This window comes from Manacus candei, unplaced genomic scaffold, assembly GCF_025592945.1.
Source record: "Manacus candei isolate 608988 ecotype Guabito, Panama unplaced genomic scaffold, ASM2559294v1 h1tg000062l, whole genome shotgun sequence".
In the NCBI taxonomy this organism is placed as follows: domain Eukaryota; kingdom Metazoa; phylum Chordata; class Aves; order Passeriformes; family Pipridae; genus Manacus; species Manacus candei.
The window spans coordinates 2,494,448-2,522,242 of NW_026138110.1; the positions used below are offsets into that span (position 1 = coordinate 2,494,448).

The 27,795-nt window shown below is 42.1% G+C and overlaps 1 long non-coding RNA gene across 1 annotated transcript; it reads right to left on the reverse strand.

Annotated features, from left to right (window-relative positions):
- On the reverse strand, window positions 1-27,735 carry LOC127478751 (uncharacterized). The gene is made up of 5 exons (XR_007907311.1): window positions 26,570-27,735; window positions 22,511-22,770; window positions 21,624-21,731; window positions 583-692; window positions 1-91 (listed from the first exon to the last, which is right to left on the reverse strand). It is a non-coding gene; the product is annotated as an uncharacterized LOC127478751 (long non-coding RNA).
- Window positions 27,736-27,795: the final 60 nt, after the last annotated feature.

Genomic DNA, 27,795 nt, shown 5'->3' on the forward strand with positions numbered 1-27,795 from the left:
CCTTTCAGAGGTAAAGACAAGCTTCACTCCTCTCACACTCAGCACGATGCTCTTCTGCTGTTCCTTCTTCCTGCCTTAAGCAGGGAGCTGTCTGAGAGGAGAAAAGGTGGTTACAATACTTCCAAAGGCAAAAAAATCATATTATGAAGTTTGTCTGAGAATTTTTTTTCTCTAAATGTTCCAGCTGGGTTTTTCAGACCACAGATGTTTGAAATCTTCACAAGCCCCTCTGATGTTGCTCATTGCTAATTGGATTTTGGTATTTCTCATGTGCACTGTTGTTCTGCCCATGTCTTTGGGTCTCCAGCTATTTGTTCTGCCAATCTAGATTCCATACTGGCTGATAACCCCAAGTCTTCTCTGTTTCCACCTGGAAAATCTTTTATCATTCAGAGAGTAATTTCCTGCTTCTTCTGGTTGTCTAAGTTATCCTACCTGCCCACAGTGCTGCCCGTTGTCTGAGCTGTTATCTCTAAAGACAAATAGCAGTTGGCTTTGCAAACTTAACCAGGAGCACACATTTACCCTGTGGCTTTCCTTGCTGTTCTCACCACTCCTCCCCATCCCACACCATTTACCGACCTGCTCATGCTGCAGGGAGCCACATAAAAAGCTGTTTTCCTTTAGCTGAAGTATAAAAGGAGGAAATCTGTTGGGATCCAATTTGCCTCTTGCTGATGCATAATGTGGACCTGAAGGGGAGACAGAACTGCATCAGGTATTTAGTATCTCAGCACCCTCTACAAAGCAGTTAAGTGCACATCCCTCCAGGACAGCTGCAAAGCTTATCAGCCCTAACTCTGCTGCTCCCTGAGCCAAACCAGCTCCAGCAGCTGCTGTGTGGGGCAGGTGAGGTGGAACATCCAGCAGTGCCAGGAAACACAGCCTGTGCCTGCTGGCTGGGGTGGGGTGGGATAATCTCCACGATGGAAATAAAGGAATCCACTGGAAATAGCTGCATTTTATAGGCAGGTCCACATGGCACCACAGGAAACATTAAGATTGCTCTGACTTAGCTACCCAAGGAAAGGGAGATCCATGGATTTTATCTCACCCTGTAGTTTGGCTGCTGCTTCAGCCATTGATTTATCTTTTCCGGGCCATGGCAAACTAAGATCTAATTTATTATCAAATCAGTCTGAAAGAAAACCTGATGGTTTTAGAGCATTTAGTACTTTCCAGCCTCAGCACTGTCTTTCAGTCATTGATTTTATTTCCCCAGATATTTTTCTTGTTAGAGATGTACAGTTTATTGCACATCCTCCTAACTGCCAGGAACAAAATTCTCCACAGGCTTAACAGACTTTTCTCTTCATGTGCTATTGCGAAATAGTATTTCTGTACTAATAAAAATAGGCTCTAAAATGGTCTCTCTGCTTAGAAGCACATTACTGTCCCAAATTCCATTGTTGTAAGGGGTGGTATGCACAGAAACTCACAGGTAAAGGGTAATGGCCATGTATCTTTGGATTAAACTCACTAAAGGAAGCAAGCTCAGTGATTTTGGGATGTCACATAAGTTTGGCTGAAAAGAAGAAAGCTAACAAATATGTTCTGCATGAAATTGTAAGATGTTGTCAATGACAAGTTCGTGGAATTGAAAACACTAGAGCAGAACAGCAGTAGACCGGCTATAAATTTAATTTAAAGTGTATTCCCAGGGATTTCTGTACATAATTAAATGAAAAATTGTTTTTCAATGATTTCTCAATATTCATCTCACTCAATCTGTGTGTTTCTCTGACCAGAATCTTCTTCTGCTCTGTTATGCCATGAGGGTTTGAATGTTACAGACATAAGTAATTTCCCATCCATCCAACAACTGAACAGAACTAATCAAGAGTAAAAGTGAATTAGAAAGCAGAGACCGTTTTTAACCTTACCTGTATTTTACATATTGTAACTCAAGTTGATTAAAATCCACTATGCAGTAACAATGAAGCAGGTAAAGTGGCCTTGATCTTTGAGAAAGACACGGGGAAGCCTTTAAACTGACAGCAATTCATGACATATTTTCTACTAAAAAGGAAAGCAAGCAAGACTTTAAAGACTAATTAAGAGTGACTAAGTGTTCCCATGTGCCAATACCTGATGGTTGTATCAGCTGGAACAACCTACAGCTCCTGTTGTGCAGCCTCTACTGTCAAATGCAAGTCCTTGTACCGCTGGGGGCCCCATCCTTAAAAAATAGCACTGAATCAACAGCTTGATTTTAAAGATTTAATGGCATTTATTCTATTATAAAATATTCTGAAAACAATCCCTTTGATAACTGACAAGTTGCCAGAAACAAGGCTCTCGAGAGTCAGAAGTCCAAGAAAAATACGAATTAAAAATAACTTCTGAAAGATGGTTCCTCATCTATATTTCAAAATCTCACCCAGGATTCAGCTTTATGCAACAGAAGATCCTACTAAGGACTGCTTCTGGACTCTTCTTTTCTCAGGGATCTATGTTACTTCTAGTAGAAATAATTCTAAGAGCATCAGAAAATGTGCATATATGATTTACAGCAAACTTCAGTGCATGAGCTCAAAAATCGTATTTTAAAAGTTTATGACATTAATGTATGTTCTGTAGATGAGCTGACGTGATAAAAATAATGAAAAAGAAATCAACTGCAAGGCAGAGATCAGCCAGCTCAGATTTCAAGTGCCTTAGGTTCCTCTTTACCATTTGAGAAAAGCATCAACTAGATTACAGAGCAACATATAAATTAGAATCAATGTCACTGAAATTTATCCAAAATTGGCATAAAGATGATCAGAAGGATTCTCTGAGTTTGCAAGGAAAAGTGCAGGTACTGATGCTGTAACTGTCTGTGCCAACACCCAAATGAACCCTGTGAAGACAGGACTGGCTGCTCACAGAAATGCAGCCACCAAAAGCAGTTTTCAAAGAAGAAATGGCTCACTCCTTGCCATTATTACAGCCTATTTCAGCTCTCTCTAAAGTCAGGGAAAATTGGCCCATAATCACTAAGGGAGCAGAGAACTTCCTGAGAGGCTTGAGAATAAAAAATAAAATGAAATAAAAAGTAAAACAAACCCCAAAAAACCCTAACCCAAACTACCCCAAAACTTTATTCAGACCCTCACAGCTCAGCATTGTTCATGAGCTGGCACTAAAGGGGATAATTTTTTTAATTCCCACAGAAACCAAAAGTGAAAACCAATCCATACCCTAAGTATGAGTAGTATATACATGTCAACAGGATGTCAAAAGTGGAATTACCACACCTGCTGCTCAGTGCACAACCAGACAAATGCCACAACTGTTCCAGCACCCCCTTCCAGGGAAGCACACTGTGGAATTGGGTCCCCAGCTTGTTTTTCTGTAGGAATCTGCCTGCAAAATGTACTTCTAGCTGTCAGTGAGTACCTCCACCCTCTGTCAACACCACCTAAAAAACCCCCTTTTCCTAGACTTGCTAGATTTTTCCCTAAATTTAAATTCATGTTCCTTTGTATCATTTACTTATTTTGTCCACTTCTATATAGCCTACTAATCCTACTATTTCAGTCCTAGAGGAGGGAAGAAAATGACTTATGCTTCAGTAAGAAAAAAACCAGGCAGACACTCCGAGCTGAGCAGGTGAATCCAAACGACAAGATAAGTGATCAAACCACACAAAGCACTTTCATGGTTGCTGGGTATTGCTAAAGCCTCCTGGAGAAGAGTTCTTACTAAAGAGTAAAGAGCTCATTAGCACTTGTCATACAAGTGATCTACAGCGAGATCTTTCTGTCTGAAGCACTGAACTGGAGCTGACAGACCGTTTGCACCTCAGTTCTCCTGCACACACTTCTCTTTATGCCTTATTTCCTAATATTGGTGTCAGAACAATTATTTTAGCACATTACAAGCATGTGATTGTCAGCTGAGAAAGCGTTATGCTTTTTCATAACCATTTCAGACGCCTTTGCTCAGAGGAAACTGGAGCACAGGTAATCACCATTCATCACATTTTCATCTATTTCTGAATGATCATGTGTTTGAAATTTTATGGAATTATAGGAATTAATTACTAAACAAAAACTATTAGTAGTGCATTTAAGTTACCTTAATACATATTTCTTTCTGTCACTGAGGAATTCCATCCTATTGCTATAAGAGGGGGCTGGGGGTGATTTTTTTGGTTCTCTTTGCTGAGAGGGCCACATTTGGGGTTTAATTGAGGGGGTTTTTACTGAGAAGATTCCTTTCAGAGACAGCCTCAGTACTTGCCTATTCACAAATAATTTCTTACTATAATCTGGGCTACCCTGGGGTATGAGAAGGTGTTGCACACTGTTGAGAAAACAGGGACACTTCTCTATGAAAATCAAGCCTCTTCTTCAAGACCTAGCAGGGCTAAGTGATATTTTTTTATAGCTGTAGGTGAAAATGCAATAGAAAGCACAGCTGCAGAAATGAGATAAGCTAACCCCAAATCTCAGATACCACTTGCTGAGGAAATCAAGTTTGTGAAGAGAGGAAAAAAGTATTTCTTTGACATGATTTAGCTGACAATTACTGAGATAAAACACTGTTCTTTTTTGTGTGTGTTGTGATCCACCCACCACACTCCAGCATTAGAAAGTTCATTCTGGTTAATTAGAAAATGACTATCATAACCTTCTGCTCTGATCACACAGGGAGTCATCATTCCTCCAAGCTCCCCTGTTTGCCAGAGAGCAGTGGCATCCTGGTGACAGGGCTGTGCCAGCTGGGATGGATGTGCCAAGGCCCTGCTCCAGGGGAATGGCCTGGCAGCTGAGCTGGATCCCCACGGGCTGCCTTGGCAGCATTGCCTGACCTTCACAGGAGCCACAATGGCACTTGGGACAGGGACTGGCTGTGATCTGAGCTCTTGAGCTGCCCCTTGAATATCATGGCAAGACCAGTGTGTGCCTCTCCTCCAACACCACCATTTCTGCAAAGAACATGGCTGAAGAGCCTGATAATGTTTCTGAAAACAGGAATTCCAGGGAAACAAGTACTCAGCTCCATCTGGTGAGGAAGAGATAAAACCATGCATTCAATTTCATTTTAAGAAAAGCTGTTATTTGCTTCAATGCCTAAAATTGTAATTTGAAAGCTTACCCATGAGACAAATGCATCTCACATTTGCCAGGGACAGCATTTTCTGATCCCCTTTAATCCATTAAGGAAATACAATCTCCCATCTCAGCAATAAGCCATGCATCTATTTCCCATGGCACACACATTTTTCTTCATCAGCTACAGATCTCTGGCAATGTTAGCAAACATTGTAAGACAGTGCATTCCAAAGGCTGGCACACAAATTATCAGGCTGAACTTGCAAACACTTCTCTTCCAAAGTGTGTCTCAGACCAAGTATGTGAGCACAAGGGAGAGTTTCCATGTGTCTCTCTCAGCTCACTGGTTCAGTGAGCAGAGGTGATAAATCCACCCAAGTACCATTACAGGTGTACACAAACGGCTGCTGAAGGACAACCACTGGCAGATGAGGGCAACTAAACAATCACTCTGACCAGGAGAAAGTGGTAAGGAAAATAAGATTCCTGTGGGCAGCTGCTTTTGCCAGAGGTTTTCAGCCCAGCTCAGGCATGAGGTGATGTGTAGGTGCAGGTCACTTATCTAGCACTGCATGACTTTCAGTCACTCACACATCCATGTGGGATTGGGCTGGCAAACACACCAGGCACATCACTCAGTGAGCCATAAGCAGAACCTGATTCAGGCATCTAACTTGGAACTTGGCTCTACTTTCATCAGCTAGAAAGTCAGAGATGTAACATGGGCTGGTTACTACCAAGCTCTTAAGACCCTGCAGTGGTGGTAATTAATATCCTTTGGCAACAAAATTGTGTTAAACTACCTATGGAGGGTGAGGATGTGGTGTCGTTCTTCACCAGTGCCACCAGTTCACCAAAAATCTTAGCCATGAAAGGCAATTTGATTTTCAGGGTTCTTTCAGAGCTGGGCCTCTGCAGTTCTGGTCATCCATACCGGAAAAAAAGTGAATCCAAGCTAAAATGCTGAACAGGTGTGGAAAGCAGAGCAGCCACCTCACCAAGAGGAGAGTTCATGACTGTTCTGTGCCATCAGCCTGGGACATTAGAGAGGGCGAGGCAGGATGTGACTGCCTCCCACAAACACACTGTCACGAAAACCTGTGAGGAATAGGTGCTGCTCAAGCTGAAAGACAGTTCCCAAGACATGGGAATACAGTGACTGATTTTAAACTGGAAATTAGGAGGATCAGTAGAGCAATGATGTCCTAGGATAGTCAGGACAGAGGGCAGTGGAGACAAGTAAGCCCCTTTTAAGATGGAACAGGTACATTTGCAAAGGGAATTATGGTGGCTGTGACAGCAGAAAACAGGACTTGGTCACCCAGGATAACTTCAATCCCATATTCATGAATATAGACATAAAACAGGGCAGAAATCTTTTTCCCTTCTGCTTAGAGAAGATACAAATTAAAAAGGTACACAGACAGCTGCTATAGTGCAAACTCTAGGTGTGGGAGAGGCTGCAAAGCAATGAGTGATTTGGCAAAAAAGGATAAACCCATGCTAATTATACGGTTTCACTTTCAACATTTCAATCAGTGCAGAAATACCTTCCAGAAATACCAATTAGCTGCATCAGACAGCAAGCAATTTATTCCCATTGATATCCATGTGACACTCCAAGTCTCAATTCATGTTTCATGGGTTTCTCTGCCTCTTCTGCTCTGCTGTATTTCAGAAATAAACAGCTTTTTAAGTGTCAGGCAGGAAATTACAAAGCCACGCCATCGTAATGAGAGACAATTTCAGCTTCCCTTGATTGGAATTGCACCCACCAGCCCTGGCAGCACCAGTTTCACTGCTCCCATGATGAAAGTCTGGGAGCAGGACAGTAAATTCCCAGCGTTACAGCACAGTTTCTAGATTATACTCCTCTCATCCTGAAGCACATTGTGTATAACACACATGAAAGTCATGCCCTAAACTTGCCTATTTCTCAGGGTGATGTGCTCAGGTAAAGCCATTCTGAGTCACACCAGGGTGAAGGACACACACAGGAGCTGACAAGCAACAAGCATCAGTATTGATGGACAAATCTGAAGCAAATGCCTCCCTTGACTAAAACTAAGGGAAAAAAAAAAAGACCAAGATGTATAAAGGGAAAAGGAAGGTTTCTTCAGAACTCAGTATAAAAATCTACACAGTGGACAAGGGAAAAAAAAAAACACAGGAGAGAAGATTAAACACACTCTCCCTAAAAAAGATAATTGCAAACATTGTTCTCTCTGCAATTATTTCTCTCAGCACCTGCTACCCATTTAAAAAGTGCCTTTCATTTTTTATTCCTACTACTGCATTTTCAAGAACAACCAAACATATTTACAGGAAGCAGCCTGGTCTCATGGCTGGTTTTCTAATGTCTCAGAAGTACCTTTTTCTACCTCTGGTCACTGAATTCTGGACATAGAAACATCAGCCCAGAAACCAGTCACTCCAGCAAATTATTTTCTTCTTTTTTTTTTTTTTTTTTTTTTTCAGTTCCAAGTGGATAACTGTCCCTGACTTCGGGCAAACTAAAATTTGGGTATTTAATTAAAGTGATAACATTGCACAACCATACCATGAAGACAGGGCAAGGAAGTGAAGTTGTGATACACCTTCCTTTAGTGCTCAACGGTTTGGGGTAAAATAGGAGGTTTCTACTGGTCTCTAGCTCTGACTGGAGCTCCATTTTTACAGAAAAAGAAACCAAACACATAACTCCTATACAATTCCAAGGCTTTTTGAAGCTTTGACAGGATTTTGACTTCCAACTCTGCACTTCAGAGTTGGAACACTTCAATCTCATAAAAGTGCCTTCAGTTTACTATTAAAAAAAATCCAAAGCCTGTACAAAATTGAGACAAGAAGTGGCAGAAATCTATCCTGTATCTGACTGTGTTTTATGGCAACAGACAGTCTGGCTGGAAATCAATTCCTTGAAATTGGATGCTGCATCTGAATTATTACTTACGAATCTCTCACATAACTTGAAATTGAGGATTTTGTTTTATCTTCTTGCAAACGCTAAAACATGTCAGGAGAATGAGATTTGATTGTACTGAAATGTATAGTTCATCTCACTTTGCACCTTCCTGCTCTTCATTCTCAGAAGCAATGCTAGTTTTTCATGGTACTGAAAGCCTTGTTTGCATTCGCTCCTTACATAGTGCTTCCATCACTCAACACTAATTTTTAGAAAGCAAGAATGAGGTGACTAGAGCTGACTGGAGTTAATTCTGGAGATGTATCACTTTATCCAGAGAAAGTAGATGAAATTACGTATATAAAACATGTTTCAGTGGTCATTCCTTAGTTCTTTGGGAAGATGAATCTCTTATTCCTCATTATCTCAGAAGGTAAATGACAGAGCCTGTCATTTTCAAGGTTGCCTTTAAGTGATAAACACAAGGCTGTCAGTAAACAGTAGCTGGGGATGCTCACAGTTACCACAGGCTGCTGCTCACATAGTTATCACAGGCTACTAAATTAATATCAGCAACCTAGAATAATTTCTAATCTATCAGAATTTACACATGATCTTTCTTACTAGAGCTGGACAAAAACTTTTTAAGTGTTCTCCAGAGTAGGCATAGAGTTTGCATTGAGCTCTTAAAAAGAGATTTTAGGCTAAACAATAACAAACATAAGATACAAACAATTACACTTAGAAATCTCTCTGGGGCCTGCAAATTAATTTCTGTCTTTTCTTGCATTCCTCCCGCTTGGCCCCAAAGCTCAGAAGGAGCAGCAGGTTGCCATTACTCTGCACTCTGAAAATCTTCATGCACTCATGTCCAAGGCACTGGACTGAGTCAGAAGAGCCAATGCCCTCTTCTGCAGCTCCCTCAGGACCACATTTGTGCAGATGCACGCTGAGAACACAGTTACTGAGATCCCAATCCCACGCCTTTCGCTGGAAGGAGGCTCGCTGCTCACCTCTGCTTGGAGCTCAACTGGGCCACCTCAAGGAACCAAGGCATTACACTGAACCAGGCAGGAAGGAACAGCCAAGAGGTCCTGGTATCACTCCCTCCTGCACCTCCATACCCACAAAGCCCCAGGAATGCAAGCCCACAGAAAATAATTAGCAACTCCTGTTTATTGTGTAGCACTGGGGATGCTACACCCAGAAGTTACCCTGCTGTGCTGAGCAATGGGGTTTTTCTGTCAGACCACTGTCTCTGCTTGAAATACCAGCCTACGCTGGCAAAAATGACTTTTTAAGACAGGTATCACTTTAATTTGAACCACCAGGAGACAGGTAACAACATGAAATCAAACCCTGGGAGCCACATAGCCCCTGTTTTCACAGCCTCTGCCAACACCCCCACATTTATCTCCAGGTTTAGCCATAACCCTGCAGCCCACTCATACTGTGGACGTTTTGCTCTCCAGCTTCCACTCCTCGAAAGCTGATTCCAACTTTTGGCAGCACTGGGACTGGGGGCTGCTGGATCCCCCCATGAGCAAAACATGAGCTCTGTCTCAGCCAAGCACACGGCACACATCCTCTGAAAAGTGGCATCCTGCCACTGGAGTAAATCGTCCAGTGTCTTTAAAGCTGTGAGTTAATAATGCAAAATGTAAACTGAGACTAAACCAGCCACCCACAGGGTGTAAACGGGAAATAAAGATATTAACATCAGATTCCTGCACATCTTAGTGACAGAACTACACCAGAGGGGGGAGAGAGAGAGCTGTGGGCTGACAAATAGTAATTAGCAAATGAAAACCAGCCATCCCAGTCCCCGGGTGGGACCAGCAGCATTTCCAGCAGCTGGTTCTGTGTGTACACAGAGCAAGCAGAGGTGCCAAGGCCTGGGAGACTGGGGCAGAACTTCCCTCTGAAACTCCCTCAGTGGTTAAACACTCACTTCTGCCCAGACCAGTGTTCCCACTGCCTGTGCATTAATTGTCACATTTCTCCCTTGGAAACATGTCATCAGAAAATATCTCCCTGCTGAAGATAGTACTTAATTTTCCTGCAAGAAATTAATGCCAGTGAAAAGAACAGGCTACTAGCGTGGAATTACAAAAGCTAAGGGAAAGGAACTTTGTATTTCCAACACCACAGACAAACAGATCACATAGAAAGCACAGAAGAGACTCATCTTAAGGAAGATTAGTAGCAAAACTAGAACTGAAAATGGTAATGTTGGCCTCAATCATTAAGTATCTAGTTAAATACCTAATGAGTAACTTTCAGCATTAATATTGGTTATACTAATATTAATTACTAATATACTGTATTAATGCTGGTTATAGTAGGCATTCCAACCTACTGCTGTTAAATCCTGCAATACTTGCGTGTCACTGAAGGCAAAGCCTGGACATGCTGTAAAGAAAAAGCACCACATAACATTAAAGCATTTAGGTTGTAAGTATTTTTATATTTGTATTTAAATAGCACATCAGCTATTTATATTTATGCCAAAATTATGGAACCCACTACATATGTATTAGGCAGCATCTTACTGCCTCTTTTTGAAAATATCAACAATTGCATGATGTAAAATGATGGGAACTAGTAGATGAGACTCCCCAGCCCTTCTGTGTTGCTACAGCTTTTCCAAATAAAATGTTCCAGTTGGAATAAGATATTCTGCTCAGAATAAAGTAATGAGGAGGAGGGGAAAAAAAGGCTCTATAAAGAAAACAATCACGATTTGAAATAGCAAGAAATAAAGACTTTAGCATACAGAGAAAAAACCTGAAAGCAATGGCAGAGCAGCCCCTGCTGTGCCATGAGGGGACTCTGCTATCCCTCAGCAGTTCTTCACGTCCCGTTAATGGGTTTCACTGCTTTCCTTGCCAAAGCACCTGCTAACCTGGATTTGGCTCTGAGCAAATGGCAGCCTTGGGGAGGGTACTTAACTGTGCCCTTCATGTAGGGGTTTCCAAAGAAATTTCAATTAAAATGTGACTGAGAGGATCCACAGGATCCATTTTTAAAAAAACATACACCACCATCAAAGCTGAGCTTTGCAATTGATACCTACAATAATCCAAGAGTCTGAACTGGAAGGCTAAGTAAGTAGTTGAGCTGTTTAAAAGGCTTGATCTTCTGCCAGATGGGAAACCCCAACAGTGATTTTTTTTCCCCTATTTTGAACGAAAATGTCAACAACAGCAGCCAAACAAACAAACAAAAAACTCCATCTCAAAACAAACAAAAAGGAAAAACCCCAGCCTTTTTTTCAGAAGTATTGAACTACTAGTTCAATTCAGAACTGCAAATGGATTTCATTTTACTAGTGAGGAAAAAATGGTTTGTTGAAGTGGATACAAAGTCATTGAAAACTATTTAAGATTAAATAGAATAGAAACAATAAAACAGAAAAAGGCTATTTCAACATAATTTAAATGGGACCAGGTTGTATTAAGCTGCTTCTGAGACTGACAGGTTCCACAAAATATTTTGCTTGTTTTTACAACACTAAGAGTTAACACAGAATCTGTTCCACTGATTTATTTTTCCATCATGTTTCACTACAAATGTAGGACAAAAAGCAATAAAAGCAGAGACAGAAGTGTAGCAATTAAATTCAGAGGAAGACTACAAGTACCAAAGTCTGGGTTAACTATGACAGAGGTGAAAGGTCTTATTCCTACACTCACAAATGCTTCCCTCAGGTTTCTCTCCCTAACTTTGTAGCACCAGCACAGTGGGAGGAAGAACACTCATTTTGTCCCAGTTCCCCACTGCTCTGTACCCTGTAGAATTACTTCCAAGTGCACAACTACACACCATAAAGAGCTGAGGTATTTTACAGCCACACTGCACAAGTGTAAATCACTGCACAAACTACGGAGAGGTGACTAATGGGGCACAGAGTGATCCCCAAGGCACAGAACATGAGAGCTGTATTTTTGGGTGATGTCAGCTCAGAGAGGCAGAGCACTGGGATGCAGCAGTTGCCCAGCTCTCAGCAGGGCACTCAGGGCAGCACTGGTGTGTGCCCTCAGCCAGCACTGCTTCTGCCACCTGCCGAGCTTAACTCTTGCTCCCCTAAAGATATATGGCAGATCCAAGTCTTTAATAATTCTAAAAAGATAAGGAAATTCATAAACTGCAGGCTCTGTAGCAGACCCTGCTCTGTGTCAGTCAAATCCTGACAGATGGTGAGCCATTAGATTCCCATCCCTGGAAGTTCAGCAGCCCCTGGAACAAGCCCTGAGTGAGCACCAGAGGCTTTAAGTGAACATGCATTCAATACTTTTTATTTAACTGAACTCATTGCTAATGAAGGAACATTTAGGGAATGAGCTAATTTATATGTTTATTGCAGCACTGAGCAGAGCAAAATGCCTGGGATTTATCACAGCAACCCATGAGTTCATTTGAACTAAGAGAACAAACCCTAAACAGCTGTTCTGAAACCAGGGTAAATCTAACCCCGTGCCTGCTTTCCTGAATGCTCATTAGCTTCCTTTCTTTAGTCAAACACAGTGTAGGTAGAAGCTTACTTTCCTCCCCTGCCTCCTGTGTGAAAGCTCTGGAAAAGGAGCTACCTCTCACTTGTAGGGAAATCATATCTGTTCCTGTCTTACTGTAAAACCAGGCTGCTCTGAAATCCCTTGTACATCCCCCCCAAAACCCAAATATTCTCTGCCACTTAAGCTGCCATCCTAACTCAGTAGGCAGCCTCGAACACACCCAGAGAGATTTTTGAGGAATTTTTAGCCACTGGAAGAAAACACCCAAATTTGTTTCTTTTCACATAAATTATGTATTATTTATCTAAATATTTCAATCACCCACACTCCTAAAACTCCCCCCTTCTTCCAGAGCTCACCATTCCCACTCAAAAATTGGTGATTACATTTTCCTGCTTTAAATTCTCTCCCCGTTCTCAGTGAGCACCATCTCTTGCTTCCCCTTCAAGCACTCTCAGGCAGAATTGTTAATGCCCCATGACAACATCCCATGCCAGAAGCAGCACTGGGGTTTTGTACATATCCCAACACCAGGCTCCATCAGCTTGATGGGAGGATATAACAATTTACAAACTCCCTACAACTAATCAAATCCTGTAAGGCAGATTGAATCCTCTTAGAAATGCTCATCAGGAAGCCCCTCTCCTTCCCGTGTATTTGGCACATCAGTAGGAGGCTTAAACCTGAAGAGGCAAATGAGTGTCATGTAGCTATTTTGCATTCCATATTCAGGCTTCCTGTACACAGGAGATACCCCTGAAGTCTGATCTGAAGGCAGCAGGGGTCACACTTCCCTTTCCCATCCCAGAGCTGGCTTTAGCAGGGTCCATAACCTTTAACAAGGGGTCTGTAACTCCAGCACTGACTGAGGGAAATGCTGTTCATCCCACCGTGAGAAAACTCTCTGCTACCTGTCTGAACAGGGCAGAAAAGTGCAGGGACAAAGCTGCATGGCAGGATCCAGGTCAGCTCCAGCCACAGTGTGTCCTTGGGGCTGGGTAAAGTCCTCACACAAACGGTCTCCGTTAATCCCTTATCAGACTGTTACAGCAATGCTGAAGAAGAGCTTCCAGAAAAACGTTTTAATCATCTTTGGCTTGTACCTTTGAATGCCTTTTGGGCAATCACTAAAAGATTGTGGCCCCCTTCAGGTGAGGTCCATGTGCCAAACCACAGCAGCTGTCCCTAACCCCTAACGAGGGAGAGCTGAGCAGGCCCTCCTCTGCTCATCCTCCCTCAGTATTTACAGCAGAGGGGGCAAAAGGGACACTTGCTCTGTGAGATGCACATTGACACTGAAGGGAAGTCCAAGCCAGGAAAGCTACCCTGTGGAAGCTGGACAGGCAGAAATCCTTGCCTGGTGCAGGCTCCATACCACAGTGATTCACTCTCTCCACTCCTGTCAGCAGGATGGGGTGCCCAAGGCACAACTGTGCCCCAGTCAGATCTACCTCTTCCTTCTGTGGCTCATGCAGATCACAAACTGAGCTTCACTATTACAAACTAATGAGCTGTTTCTTTTGCTATATCCAAATCCCTCTACTCTGCTCTGGTGAGACTCTACCTGGAGTGCTGTATCCAGCTCTGGGGTCCCCAGCACAGGAAGGGCACTGACTGTTGGAGTGAGTCCAGAGGAGGGTCACCAAGATAATCAGATGAGAGGATGAGAGAATTGGGATTATTCAGCCTGGAGAAGTCTCCAGGATGACCCAGTTGTGGCCTTCCAGTACCTGAAAGGAACCTACAAGAAAGATGGAGAGAGACTATTTACAAGGGCCCGAGTGACAGAACATAGGGGAATGGTTTAAAATTGAAAGAGAGTAGGTTTGGATAGATATTAGGAAGAAATGCTTCCCTGTGAGGGTGGTGAGGCCCTGGCACAGGTTGCCCAGAGAAGCTGTGGCTGCCTCATCCTTGGGAGTGTCCAAGGCCAGGCTGGATGGGACTCTGAGCAACCTGGTCTAGTGGAAGGTGTCCCTGCCCACGGGGGCTGGAACAAACTGATCTTCAAGGTCTCGACCAACCCAAACCAATCTATGATTCAAGTGTATCAAAGATGACATCAGAGAAAAAACAGAAGAGAGGAACAGACAGGACAAGAATACCAAATCTATGCCTAGAACAGCTGTTTGAAAAAGAAAACCAGAGTTTCACTTGAAGTTTGCAAGCTAGTATGCCCACTATTAAATTAAACATGGGGCTTGAATTAAAAACACACTTCTTTGAGTGTGTTCCCTCTAAAAAATAGAATATTCCAGAGTAAGTATACAAGCATATAAGACTACACAAACAGTTTTCTGCAAAACAAAACAAGTATAACGTATTCAGCAAAATGCTGTAAGATGCAACAGGAGCTGTGTTCAGAGATTCCTGGATCTTCCCAAGTGGGGCGAGAAGGGCAAAGGAGAAGTACATACCATCCTAATGACTGCTCACATCACACTCCTGCAGCACTGTGGGAACATCCCAGCTTACAGAACTGAGGAAGAGAGGCTGTTTACATTCCTACACCGGGTACAGGCTGATGAATAGTCAGAACAAAGGAAAATATTGCTTCTGTGAAAGAGAATAACCCTTCAGCATGCTGGGAACAAAATCCCAGTTTGGAAGGGTTATCACCTCACTCTAGGGCAAAGCTGTTTGTGAGGTTCAAGTCAGCTCTGTAAAATTCCATATAATTAAGCATAGGATTGATTTAATTGGTGGAATAGCCACTTGTCCCTACCAGCAGAGCTTGCCAGTGGGAAACTTCCCCCATGGCCATGTTCACTGGATGTTAAACCCAGGCTTTCAAGTAATGCTATAATGAGCACAATCATGAGTGTGAAGTGAAATCCAGTAACGAGAGTACAAATTTTAATGACAGTCCTTTTTAGAGCTGCATAAAGAAGCTTCACCTGTTGAGATGTCCAGCAGTCCCTGTTAGTTTGGCCTTAGGCTGCTGGCACCTCCCAGGGCTCTTCCTCAGGTGTTCTGGCAGCTCCAGAGCTGTCACTGCTTGTGGTTTTCCTGCTACAGACTTCTCCAAAAAGGAAGTGATGGAGCAATGAAGGAATGAGACTGAAGCAGTAAAGCACTCCTTGTTTAGGCTACTGGAAAGCTCCTCACTGGTCCTAAGCAGGGGAAAGTCCTCACAATGAGCTACAGCATTTCTCTCTCTTAACAAAGGTTAGCTTTCTTTATTGTACTTTATCAGCTTTTCATCCCTATTGGTTCTAAAATTGCCCAGCAAAGAGTTCAGTGCTTCCCAGGAATCCATTTACAGAGACAGTAGGTCTCACCATGAGCAAATTTCATCCAAAATGCTGTACCTGGCTTCATTTCATCCCATTATTTTGGCTGTAGCCAAATATATCAATCCTTTATCTCTATTCCACTTACTGTTTGTAACACATGGGTTCTTTCATTACCTTCCAATTTGTGTCAGACTCTACCTTGTTTGCCAAAAATCTGTCCTAATGATATCTACAATCCAGTCAGTTTACCTGAGTGTGTCAAAGGAGTCCAAGGGAAAATACGAGGCAGGAGAAGGTGGATTTAGTTCATGTATATATGCTGATTTGAATCCTCACATGTCAACTTGCCTTACGACTCTCTATGTCTCAGTAAAAGCCTAATATTTTATAAAACAGAAAAAAAACACTTTAGAAAGAACCCTGCACAATGGAATAAGAAAAACAAATAACTCTGCAATGCACCTATGATCTGTCAGCAGGACAGGTCCCTCCTCATCATCAGGAGGGTCACACCTGGTGGGCTATTGCTGATTTTCTGTGTGCTCCAGACTGGAGACAGAAACAGTACTTCAAACAAGATGTCTAAAAGGAAATCTTCAGGGTTCCTGCTCCTTCATGAGAGACTCATTCATTCAATAGGGGCCACAGTGCAGGTCACTGAAACAGCGACTGAAAAGCAGCTCAGGAGCACATTAGAGATGCAAGGAGCACAGACAAGAGGCATTTACTGTGCCTCTGCTTTTAAAGCTCCAAAACCTGAAGTGTTTCTGATGTTGTATCCAACAGCCAATTTTTTTACAAAATATACTGGCAAAATGCAAAAGCTCCAGGAGTCTTTAGCCTACGTGTAGCTGCAGGAAGCATTTGCCACAGGAAACAAGAGAGTCCCACATAAATCAAACAGCCAGACCTGTTTCACCGCTGTTGAGAAGAGAGATGCTCTGGGGTTCACACCTTACAAAACAAATATATCTGCACAAACAAGAAATTGAGCAAAGGTTTGCCTTCTGCTGCACAAAATTTTTAAGTACTTCAAGGTCATATAAATGAGAAATCTTCTTTCAAACAGGGATATGTCTGGTTTTCAACAAAACTGTGACTGGAGTCCCCACTTGAAAGGGGGGGTCCAAGGTGTGCGTGGTACTTCAGTGGTGAGATGTGGGCAATTTTAGATGCATTTTCTCCTGGCTTTTCTGCTTAATTATTCCATTTTCTGCCTTTTGGACTCTCATATTATAATCTTGTGAACCAGCTGGTACTGAATATCTCTGCTAAAGGTCATAAAGTCATTTTGCATTTATGCCATTACCACAAGCAAGTTCTTACTGTGCAAAATGATTGCTTGAAGTCTTCTTTTACAGAGACTGTGAGCTCAGCCTTCAGCAAGTGTTAACAACTAATTAACTTGGCATTAGTTTACCATACAGTCAGGTCAAAAACACCTAAGAATTGTCCATTCAGATATATGCAAACTAACAAACTAATTTGCTCTGGTCTACTGAATGCCTAATTTACCAGTTACATTCTGCTTCAGACTAATTTGAGCCAGCAACAGAGTTCTGTTTTTATTTCCGTGTGACTTCTATTTGTCTCATCTAAATTGAGGGAAGAAAAAACCATCACTCTCCAACATCCAGCCCCACAAAAAAACCCCACCACTTTCTTTAAGGAATGTAAATTAAGACAGACCAAAAAAATGGCAAACAAAAAAAAAAAGTCTTTTCTCAAACCTCAATAGAAAGAAGAAATTAAATAGCCCAAGGGTACCATGTTCTGTCTTTTTTTAACACTGTGAAAGAAAATTTCAGTTCTTGATTTGAAGGGGCTTTCTTAATATATACTGCATTAATTCATCCAAGTTTAATCATAAAATCTAATTTAATCTCGCTTATTATGCCAGCATGTTAGCATTTCACTTTCTGAGTGTTTGCTTCAGCTGGTTTTATGAAACCATCTAGAAAAACCAATACCTCCTAACATTTTTCTAACACTTCTCATTCAAAAAAACATCACATTTCCTTAGTCCCCCACTGAAGTCTCCCTCTCAATTTTCTCTAGACTTATTTATTGAGCCAGGCTAAATATCTGTCACTCATTAAATAATTTATTTTTTTTTCAAAGTTCCAGAGGGTTGTGAGCTCAAGAATATAAGTCTCTTGTGGTACCACCAGACAGCCTCATGTATTTCACTGGCACTTGTAGAGATTACTAGGGTGGAAAACATATTACAAACATCAAAACAAACAAACAAAAGACAATTTTAATTTATTGCTCCACCATGTCATGTAAATGCATTAAGTTTTTTCTACCTGTTCACCAGAAAGCTTTTTACCTCTGCTCTCAAAATAATTCAACCATCAGCCAAGAAAGGCCTTACTGCATTTACCTTTTCAAGAACAGCCACCCTTGCATTTCATGGGATTATTTAAATGTAAATTCACCATGAGGAGGGTCTCTCAGGCTAAATCACCAGGAACTGCACCTGCTGCAGGCTAAATTCCTGCCCTCAGTTACTGTGAGGAAGCCACTGGTGCAGACAGCCACAGATTCACACAGATTTTAAAACTCGTCATGGCGTTTGAGACCATTTGCCTGGCTGTTCAGTGCTCTGACACCAAAAACTACCCAAAGCAGGAAGTACTGTCCCTGAACTCACAGTAGGCAAAGTAAAATAGAGGGTGCAATTCTGGGCAGAGAGGAAGGTCCCACATATCCTGCAGAGCAGAGATGGCTCCAGAGTGGGAAGGACAAGGCTGAGAGACTCAGTGCAGCCCTGAAGGAGGAGCCAAGAGGCAGCCCCTTGGTGGGCCTGAGTGGAGGAAGTAGAAGGAAAGCAGCAGGTATTTTTAATTCTGGAACAAAATTCATACCCAAATGGCCACAGTATCTAATGACAGAGTAATTCTAAGATAGTTTGCAAAAAGGCTTTACTGAAGTGGCCTGTTCAAGCCTGTTAGAAGCCACACATTTATCCCACACGATCCCAAGGTCCCAGCAATCTCCATGCCATTAAAAGGGTGTATAATCTTGTTAGATGGGATCTCTCAGAGTCCACACCTGAACAGGTCCCTGTGTAACACACAGTATTCATATAAGGCATCTGGTGCTGTGTCCAGGTCTGATTTCCAGCTATCAGTGCACAATTGAAATCTCCTGGGAGATCTTCTGGCAATTTCTGAAGCCTGAAAAAGTTGAGGTGCAAGATTTCTTGTTGGACCACACCTGTCTTAAAGCTTCAGAGCTCACTATCAATCCCAAATCCAAGAGAACCTTTACCCTCTGTGCAGGCAGTGACCCTGTGGTGGTGCAGGTCCCTGGAAGAGACAAGGAAGGCTCTTCTCTGCCTCTCTGCTATTTCTCCACAGTAAGCACAGAGGGACTTCTACCAACCAGCAATTCCCTAAGGAAACTGTCACTATGCCAGTGCCCTGCTTTCAATACCCCCCTCTGACAATGTAAGCATGTACAGAATTTGCTGTTGGGGGATTTGAGTCTATTCAACACTCAGCTAAGATCTCTCTCCAGTTGTACTCAGCTGAGATCCATAAAGCAGAGTATCCATTTAGCTTTATCAAGTACATTACATGGAAGGAGCTAAATTACATATAATCATAAAGCCAGATGAACTGATGACAAAAGTGAGTCAAGAGCTCAATTCGGCTTCATGGAGAAAAATTATCAGTTCATTGTATTTTCCAGCTCAGTAGGTTTGTTTTTTTTCTCAACTATGTATAAGTGTTGCCATTAAAATGATGGATAAGACAACAAAACTTTCCATCTTCCATATATCCAATCAGAATTCCCACATGGCACACGACCTTCAGCAAGTCACAGGCAATGCTGGCATGCCAGGAGTCAGCAATTAACATTCCTGGAGCTCTCTGAGCATTCTGTTGGTTTGACAACAGTGATGCCAGAAAAGGGGAAACTGTCACTGACTTGCTGTGTTGAACCTGGGCAAGATACTTCAGCTTTTGCTTCCACTTTCACACCCTCAAAAATGTCAAAATTCAATTTTCATTTGTGAAAGGCTGGCTCATGGGTTATGCAGGTGGATAATGAACCAGCTCAAAATCTTGGCTGCATATTCCATCTGGGTTTTGGTGGGAGAGCTGACAGAGCTCTGACAGGAGCAGTGCCTTCCTGGTCATGCTCTAACTCAGATATTAAGCACACCAGCAAACCAGTACTTTTCTGAAGGATTGACAGTTGGGAATGGATGTTGTTTCTCCCTGTTGCCATCTGTGAACTTCAATAACATACCCTCTGTTACTGTGACTCATGCTAGGAAAAAAAAAGGATGAGGAAAAAAAATAAGCTTACAGAGTCTGAGACTGAAAGCAATTTTTTTAGGCCAGCCATGGAGTTCTGCAAGGTTTTCATTAGATGAGCATCGAATGAGACTGAAAGGCAATCAAAAACTGCTCTGAAAGTGCCACAAAGTCTTGATTTCTTCGCAAGCCCCTGCTCCCAAGGAACTTGCCCACACTGCAGCTTTTAGTGGTTGACTTGACACCCTTTAACGCTAATCACATCTCTCTCCCTGTAAGCTCTTTGCCAAATTGCTTTCTCCGGGACCAACAGCGTGTTTATGGAGTAAAACCCACCTCCCTTCATCTGTCCCAGCTCCCCATGCAAACCAGCAAGGAATGGTCACACTGCTCCCTGGAGTGGAGACATCAGGGAAGGAATGAAATGTCACCAAGCCAGTGTTCCCCAGGACAACTTCAAGGCACCACAATACCCTGAATACCCTGATTGCTCTAAGGTCCAAATCAAATCATACTCCTAGAATTTAGAGAGAGATAATCCTTTACTACCTATTGCTCTGTTCATTCAACTTCTTACAAATAGCTGGTCAAGCACTGACAGTATTGGAAGGGATGTTCTTTTTATATGTAAAACCTCATCTCCCAGGAAATTTTAGGGGGAAAAAGAGTGTAGTTAAGCATGTTCAAAGGTCCTTTCATGGACAAAGGCCACTTCTGAATCTGCAGAAAAGGTTTAGAGTTTCCTATTACCAGAGGAGCAAAGAGCAAAATTTCTGAAAAGCAAACTGGCAAGTCACTTCTTTCTTGCCTCCCCACCTGTAACTGCTGTGAAAGCCAGTTACACTTGCACTCGGGGAATGCAGAGCCTACAGCTCCCATGGAAAAGAACATCCAGACATTTTCAAATGGAATAAATGTAACAATTACAGTCTCCCTCTGTAGAGGTCATCAATCGATTGCAGTCGCACTCAGAGTCCCCAGAGCCTCTCTGGCAGAGTGCTCTGACCAAAGCTCAAACTGGTCCATGCCATATGTTTCATCCTAACTACTATTTCTAATATGGGACTCTCTAATAAGGTGCCTTAAAGCCTAAACCACATCCAAGTCTTCCAATGTAGTTCCTGCATGCTTAAATCCACCAGGACTACAAGCCAGACAGCGTAAGTACAGGTTTTGTGAAAGTTCCCCCAGCCAGTGTTACTCCTCTTACACAAGTCTCATGTGTGGCAGTTTAATGTCCCCATTTTAAAAAGAACAACAACTCCAATGAGGCTTGGAAAGCTCTGTGCTGGGGACTATCTGACCTTTCCCTCACTGTTGCTGGGGAAGTTGAGTTGACAAACTTGAAGAAGGGAGTTCAAAACGCAAACTGTTCAATTGTCAGGCCTTCAAAAAAAGGAAATTTGTCCCGAGCAAACAACCTGTGGAGAAAGAAGGGAATGCAGCAGGAGAGGAGGAGTTGCAGCTTTTCACATGTATGGACAGAACTAAATGCAGCTGTTCCCATTGGCAGCTGCAAACAGAATTTAGGCTGCTCATTTCTCACCCCAATGTGGTTGGTACAGGCCAGCCCATGAGATGCTGGGCAGGTTCAGTGTTGGGCACTGAGAGCTGTGGGCACCCTGAAAGGTATCAACAGGAACAAAGGGACAGACCTTATGTCAGATCTTCGCTGTCTGTCAGCTTGGCATTGCTCCAGGCAAGTGCAAGCCCGGGAAGCCTCTCCCCATCCATCATTTCCAAGACTAGGAACTGGCAGGAATCTGCTGAAAACAAAACTCCTTAAGAACACAGTCTAACAAACCATTGCAAGCACTTACTAGAAAGGTCTTGTTCACCTACACACACACACAAACCTCATGTGAATGAATGAAATAGGAGAGGATCAGGGAAAAACAGGTGCATGTTCCAAGCTTTCCTTCATTTTTGTTGGTTTGTTTTTCAAATAGGTTTAGGTGAGTCTTCAACTAAAACAGGTTGAGAAACACTGTCCTCTCTTCTCCCCTCCCCAAGGCAGGAACAACCACATCACCAACACTCCTTCCAGACTGTTGTCTCCTCTGAATCACTTCAGCTCAGCTCGGAATTCATCAAGGTCACTCCCCAGAGGCTGTAAATTAACAACCTCATAATGCAGCACTTTCTTGTGTGAAGAAAGTCTTATAGGAATATTTTAACATTTTTAACACATGACTTAGCAGGCAGTCAAGGGGAAGATAAATTAATTGCTAGCCAAGCATTATGAGGGGAAAAAATAAAACCTGGTACCTGTCTCAGAGGGTGGGCAATTTAATCCAAGAACTGGTTGTCAGCAGCGACAGCAGTCCCTGCTACATCCCAGAAAAAGCAGCTGGGAACAGTGTGAGCTACACACTGTATCTGCTTTAAAACCCACCAAAGAACCTGTTTGCATGAACTGGTCTTTTTATCCTACCAGAGTCACTTGTAGTCACGGTCTCCATAGTGCCATGTAACAGCAGGGTCTATAATTTAATCACGTCGTGACGCACTTTTCCTTTCATTTTGTTTCCAAGCTTCCTACCTGGCAGTGTTGCTGGGGGGCCCTTCTAGTCTGAGAGCAGTAAATGACTCTCCTCTTCTCCTGGTCATTCATCAATTCCAAGTCTTCTCTCCTCCCTTCTTCCCACCGGTCAACTCCCAGTCCCTGAGCAGCTCACAGGTCACAGTAACATCAGGAGTCTGCCTGCACAGGCACTGAAGCAAACTGTGAGGAGGGACCTTTGGTGTAAATGTGGCATTAACCTGAGCCATGAGTGCTGTGAGGGCTGCTTGGATCCCACCCTGCAACACAAGAGCCCAGTAAGACAGACTGAGACAAACAGCAAGAGGCTTCAGATAAATACACATCATGATCCATCAGCCTTGAGTGGAGGTGACACAGTGGGTCCTGAGCCAAGGCAAACCACAAAGTAAACAGGTTAAATAATCAGGCAATCATTTTGCCTGGGTTTTGTTTCCTGTAGCCAGAAGATGTCTTTGATGGATGGCAGTGTATTTTTACCCACTGTAAATGGCACTACAGGGTGGTTGCTGTATTATACCCTTAAGGTTAGCAGATGTTTTATACCAGCTGTGTGGGAGAATCACTGTGATGCTCTTCATGGAGCAGCAAGTTACATTACCTGGAGATAAGATTTTAAAACATTTTATAGATCCTGTTAACATAAAGCATGAAGGAAAAGGAGAGGGAGTGTAGGTAAATAAATCCCACAGGAGCAAAAAAACCAGTCTCATTCTTCCTTCCAAGTCTGTATCATCTGATACCACGTCTGTATCATCATTAAAGGAAAATTTTGGCTGTGTCCAGTAAGGAACAACCTGGGAGAGACCTGTTTCAAGTGAAGTCCACATGGGGGTCTGCATGTAATATATAATGCAAGCACTGCTACTAAGATGGTGAATACAATAGAAGTGTAAGCTGTGACTGAACACTGGCTCACTTCTTTGTTATCAGCAGTGGATGGCAACGGTGGAAAGTCAGTTTTAAACACTAAGCTGCCACTGCTGAAACACACCAAAAATGAATGCACTTCTTTTCCCTTTATTTTAGCATTCATAGTCACTTGGTGCCAGCACAATCATGATCTATAAACTCTTAATTTCCTCCATTCATCCTTATCATCAGAGAATCGTTTTCTGAAAGTAAACATAAAGTGCCAGAAGGATGAGCACAGATAAACAGGCAAAATAACTAATGAAGTTTTAGAGGCATCCAGAGTAAATTCCCTGATTTAATATTTCTGCATACAAAGACAAAGCAGTCAGCACGAAAGAACACAACATGTGCTGAATACACAGAGTAAGGCTTCTAATGACATTTTCAGTGAATTTCACAGGTACTGTTGTGTCTTTTAGGCCTCATTATATGCAGCTTGTAGCCTGTTATTGAAGGAGGCTTTGAGAGTAGGAAGGGTACGAGGGAAGCACATTTACTGCAAAGTGTGCGGAAATAAAAAGCCAACCAGTGTAGGTGGGACTTTTTTCCTTCATAGATGTGTGTAAAAGAAAGACCAAGACCAGGACCTCTTGCTTTACCATTGTGCTACCTACTGAAATTAAGGTTAGAAGTAGCCAAAAGTTAAAACCATGAGACTACTCTGTGGATGGAATTCTATGTGCATATACTCTAGGTCCAGGAGGATTGATGAGCCCACTTCCCACAGATACCAATGCAAGATTACTTTGGCCCTTTCCTCTTGTAGTAGCAGACTAGATTAGTATCTTACACCATCCTTCCTCTTTCCTGCTCTCTGTTATCCCATCATACACAACTGGTTGAAATGAAAAAGAAAAATTAAAAATATCATCTTTCCTGTCCTTTCTGCTCCATGAGAGTGATGAGTTTTTCCTGCTAATTACGCAGTGACTTCCTAAAATATCAGATCCTCCACAGCCTTTCCATTTCTTTATACAGTGCAGGGCAGTCATGCTGTTGCTTGAATGATATGAAATAACCTCCCAGGCTCACTAAAACATGGTAATAATTCAGGGACTGCAGGTGAGAAATCTCTGTATATGAAATAATACTGGCACAGCAAAATCAGTTCCACTAAACGCACAAGTTGTAAATGCATGAGTTTAACAAAAACAGATTTTCTAATTTTTCCTAACTGTGACTGGGATGGAATACTGGAGGCTGGCTGTGCTCAGACTGCAGAAGGGAAATGCTTAACATTAATAAAAATGTCATGTGTGTAAACCAAGCTTCTGTTTCCAATAAAGTTCACTAGTCTCTCTCATTTCATAGTGCACAAAAAATTATATTAAAGGATCCTGAAAATATAATAACAAAAAATTCAATTGTCTAACTCATGCTTTAGGTTGAGGAAAGCAATCTGAAAGAGGTACAAAAAAACCCCAAAATATTAAGCAAGTGATTCAAGAGAGAAGTGAAATCTTGAGCAGCACCATGACAAGGTTATTTGGAACAACAGCACCATCCCCTGCCTGCACAGCGAATGGCACAGGCACTGCCTGGAGAGCGTGACTCCCGTCCCATTTGGGAAATGGGAATTCCACTCACTCTCACTCACCCTATCGACACCCAGAGGAACTCGAGCTGTAACTACAGGCACCAAAAGACCGGAAGCAAACCTCTCCACTCAGCTCTTTTTGCTGATTACAGCAAAGCTTCTTGAAGGCACGACTAGAAAAAACCCTTGTGGTTGATTTGCTTTGTTTGCAGCCACTCTGTGAGGTTGCAACGTTTTTGTAGATGCTTCGTTGGACAGGGACAAAACAACCACGTGACTGAAAGCTTTACTGAGACAAAGAGATAAAGTCAGACATGCAACATCAGGAGCAATGACCTGCACATACCTGACAGGTGACTTACCTACAAAGTGCTTTTGAGTCACACAGCTACTCCAGGCTCTGGATTCTTTTTCAACAACATCATTTTTTATACCATAGTCTTTCTGAGGAATTTTTTTTTTCATTTCAAACTTGCAAGACACGGAAAGGGTTAATTACAGAGGAGAAAGTTACTATTTCTGATGAAAGCCATCCAGGGCAGCTCCATGTTCTGCACCAGCCACCTCACCTTTCCCTGAATGCCAAATGGAGGCAGATAAAAGCCTGCCTGTTACAAATGTATACCTATGGATACTTGTGGATAAGTTGGCTGATGTTTGACTTTTAGATGTATTGAACACTAAATCAAAAAGGAGTTACTGCTTAGAGTTCCTCATGCATAATATTGCCTTGTTCATAAATTATTGCTTTCAAGACAGGTTTGAGTAAATAAATGCCCACAGCAATTCCAGCTGTCAGTGTGGAAGTGAGATAAAGAAACAATAAGAAAATAGCACTTCTCAGGAATATAAATACAGCAAAATCATAATTTCATATGCATCAGTAGAAAACTGAGGGAAAAATCAAGTAAAGAAGTTAATAAAGATCACTTTTTCCCCCTAATACACTCTGTCTGCAATAGTGCAAAGATAAAGGTGTGATGAAAGCAAATAAAGAGTTTAATATTTCTCATGGTAAAATAGTAGGTCCTAAAACACTTTCTCCTGTGGGAGGAAGAAGGACAAAGAAGGAAGGGCAGCAAGCTCTTCAGGCAAAACAATATTTGATTTACTGAATTTTGCTTTAAAACAGATTCTTCATGGATAGCAAGGGCTGATTTCAGTGTTCATGCTCCAATTGGCTCCTGACTTAGCAAAGAGCTTGATAGGATTTCTCAACACAAAGTTGTGCCAGAAACCAACAGAACACAGATTTTCATGAACCAGAATTAGAAGATGGAGAGGGAGAAAAACCCCCAAACACACCAATTATTAACTTTTGCCAAAGGAAGTAATTAATTCATTGGCAGCTGTAGCTTAAAGCTCTCTTAGGAATGTGCTGTACTGGAAATACCAAATTCTGTATTCATAAAAGGGTGTGACATACTAGATACTAGAAATATTATAATTCAATAACATTCCTTCTATTTTAATTAGACTTCTTAAAGAAAGTTTAATTACTTCAAAAGGGAATTTCAAACACTTCTGCCCATTTGCATCCTAAAACTTTCTGTAGATGTCTGATATTATACTGACCCAAACAACTCCTGTTCAGAGTTACTACTTACAAATTCTGGCAGTAATTTAGATCGTTCCATTCAAGCCGCAAGCATCAGGTTTGTGACAATGTTCAACCCTTGCTGGAAGAGCTTCACCAAAGTCTATAAGAGGACTGATAACAAATCGTGAAGATCAGATGCTACTTTCCTAAGAATTTCAAAGGACCTGAAAGAAGCTGAAAAATTAAATACAGTGTCTAATCTCTGAAGCAGTAGAAAGCAGTGCCTTAGCAAAAATTTCTGTGCATGATTTTGCCTTGGCAAATATTAAATCACTTTAAAAAATTACTACAAAAAAGTAACCCACAAACTCCCAAATCCATAAGTCTTAAATTCAGAAAAAGAGAAGCAGGGCAGAGAAAGAATAAAAGTGAGAGTGCATGAGCAGGAAAGAGGGAGTGCATGTCTGTGACAGAATGGAAAACAAAGAAAGTTTGAGAGTGGATAAGGCCTTAGTTGACATATTTACTTCTAAAAAGAGCTTTCATATTATACATTGAAAACCAAGTACTTCAGTAACAGGAGATCATGACTACTAATTCAGAATTACAATGCAAAAATTAAAAATTCACGTTTATTCAATAGGAAAGTTTTAAAGGCCTTAATAACCTGTGAAGAATCAATTTGAACAGGACTATTAGAAAGTGCAGTTTCCACAGCTGATGTATGGGAGTAACTGATAAGCTCAGTTTAGAACCAGGGTGTTCAGCCCTTATGAAGCAGGAGACAGAAGCCTCTTTCTTCTCCTTCCCATGTGTCAATTTAATTTTCAGTGCCAGTCACAGATGATGAACTAAAGCAGAGAATTTAAAGCAGCCCATGTGACAGGCTGGTGCTTCTCTGAGCCTGTGCTTTTGCTCCCTGCTAACCTGATGAGAGTGGTGCTGCAGCCATCCTCTTGTCATCTAAGATCCCTGAAGGACTCATCACTATCTTCCCATCTCTTCTTCACTTGCTTCCATCCCAGAAATCTTTGGCTGGTCCTACAATGCAGCATCTGCTCTACTCTGGCACTGTGCAACAGCTTCCCTTCCTTCCTCCAGCTTTGGAGAAGAGAGAGACAAAGCAGCACAAAATGAGAATGCAATGCCCAGTAAGCATCAGTAATTTGGTTTCCCAGCTACACTGAACAGCAGCACCACCATATACTAGGCTAGACAGGAAGATGAAGAGCTGCAAAACATCATATATGTCCTTAGAAGCCTGAAAAACAGTAGGAAATATTTACCAACAAT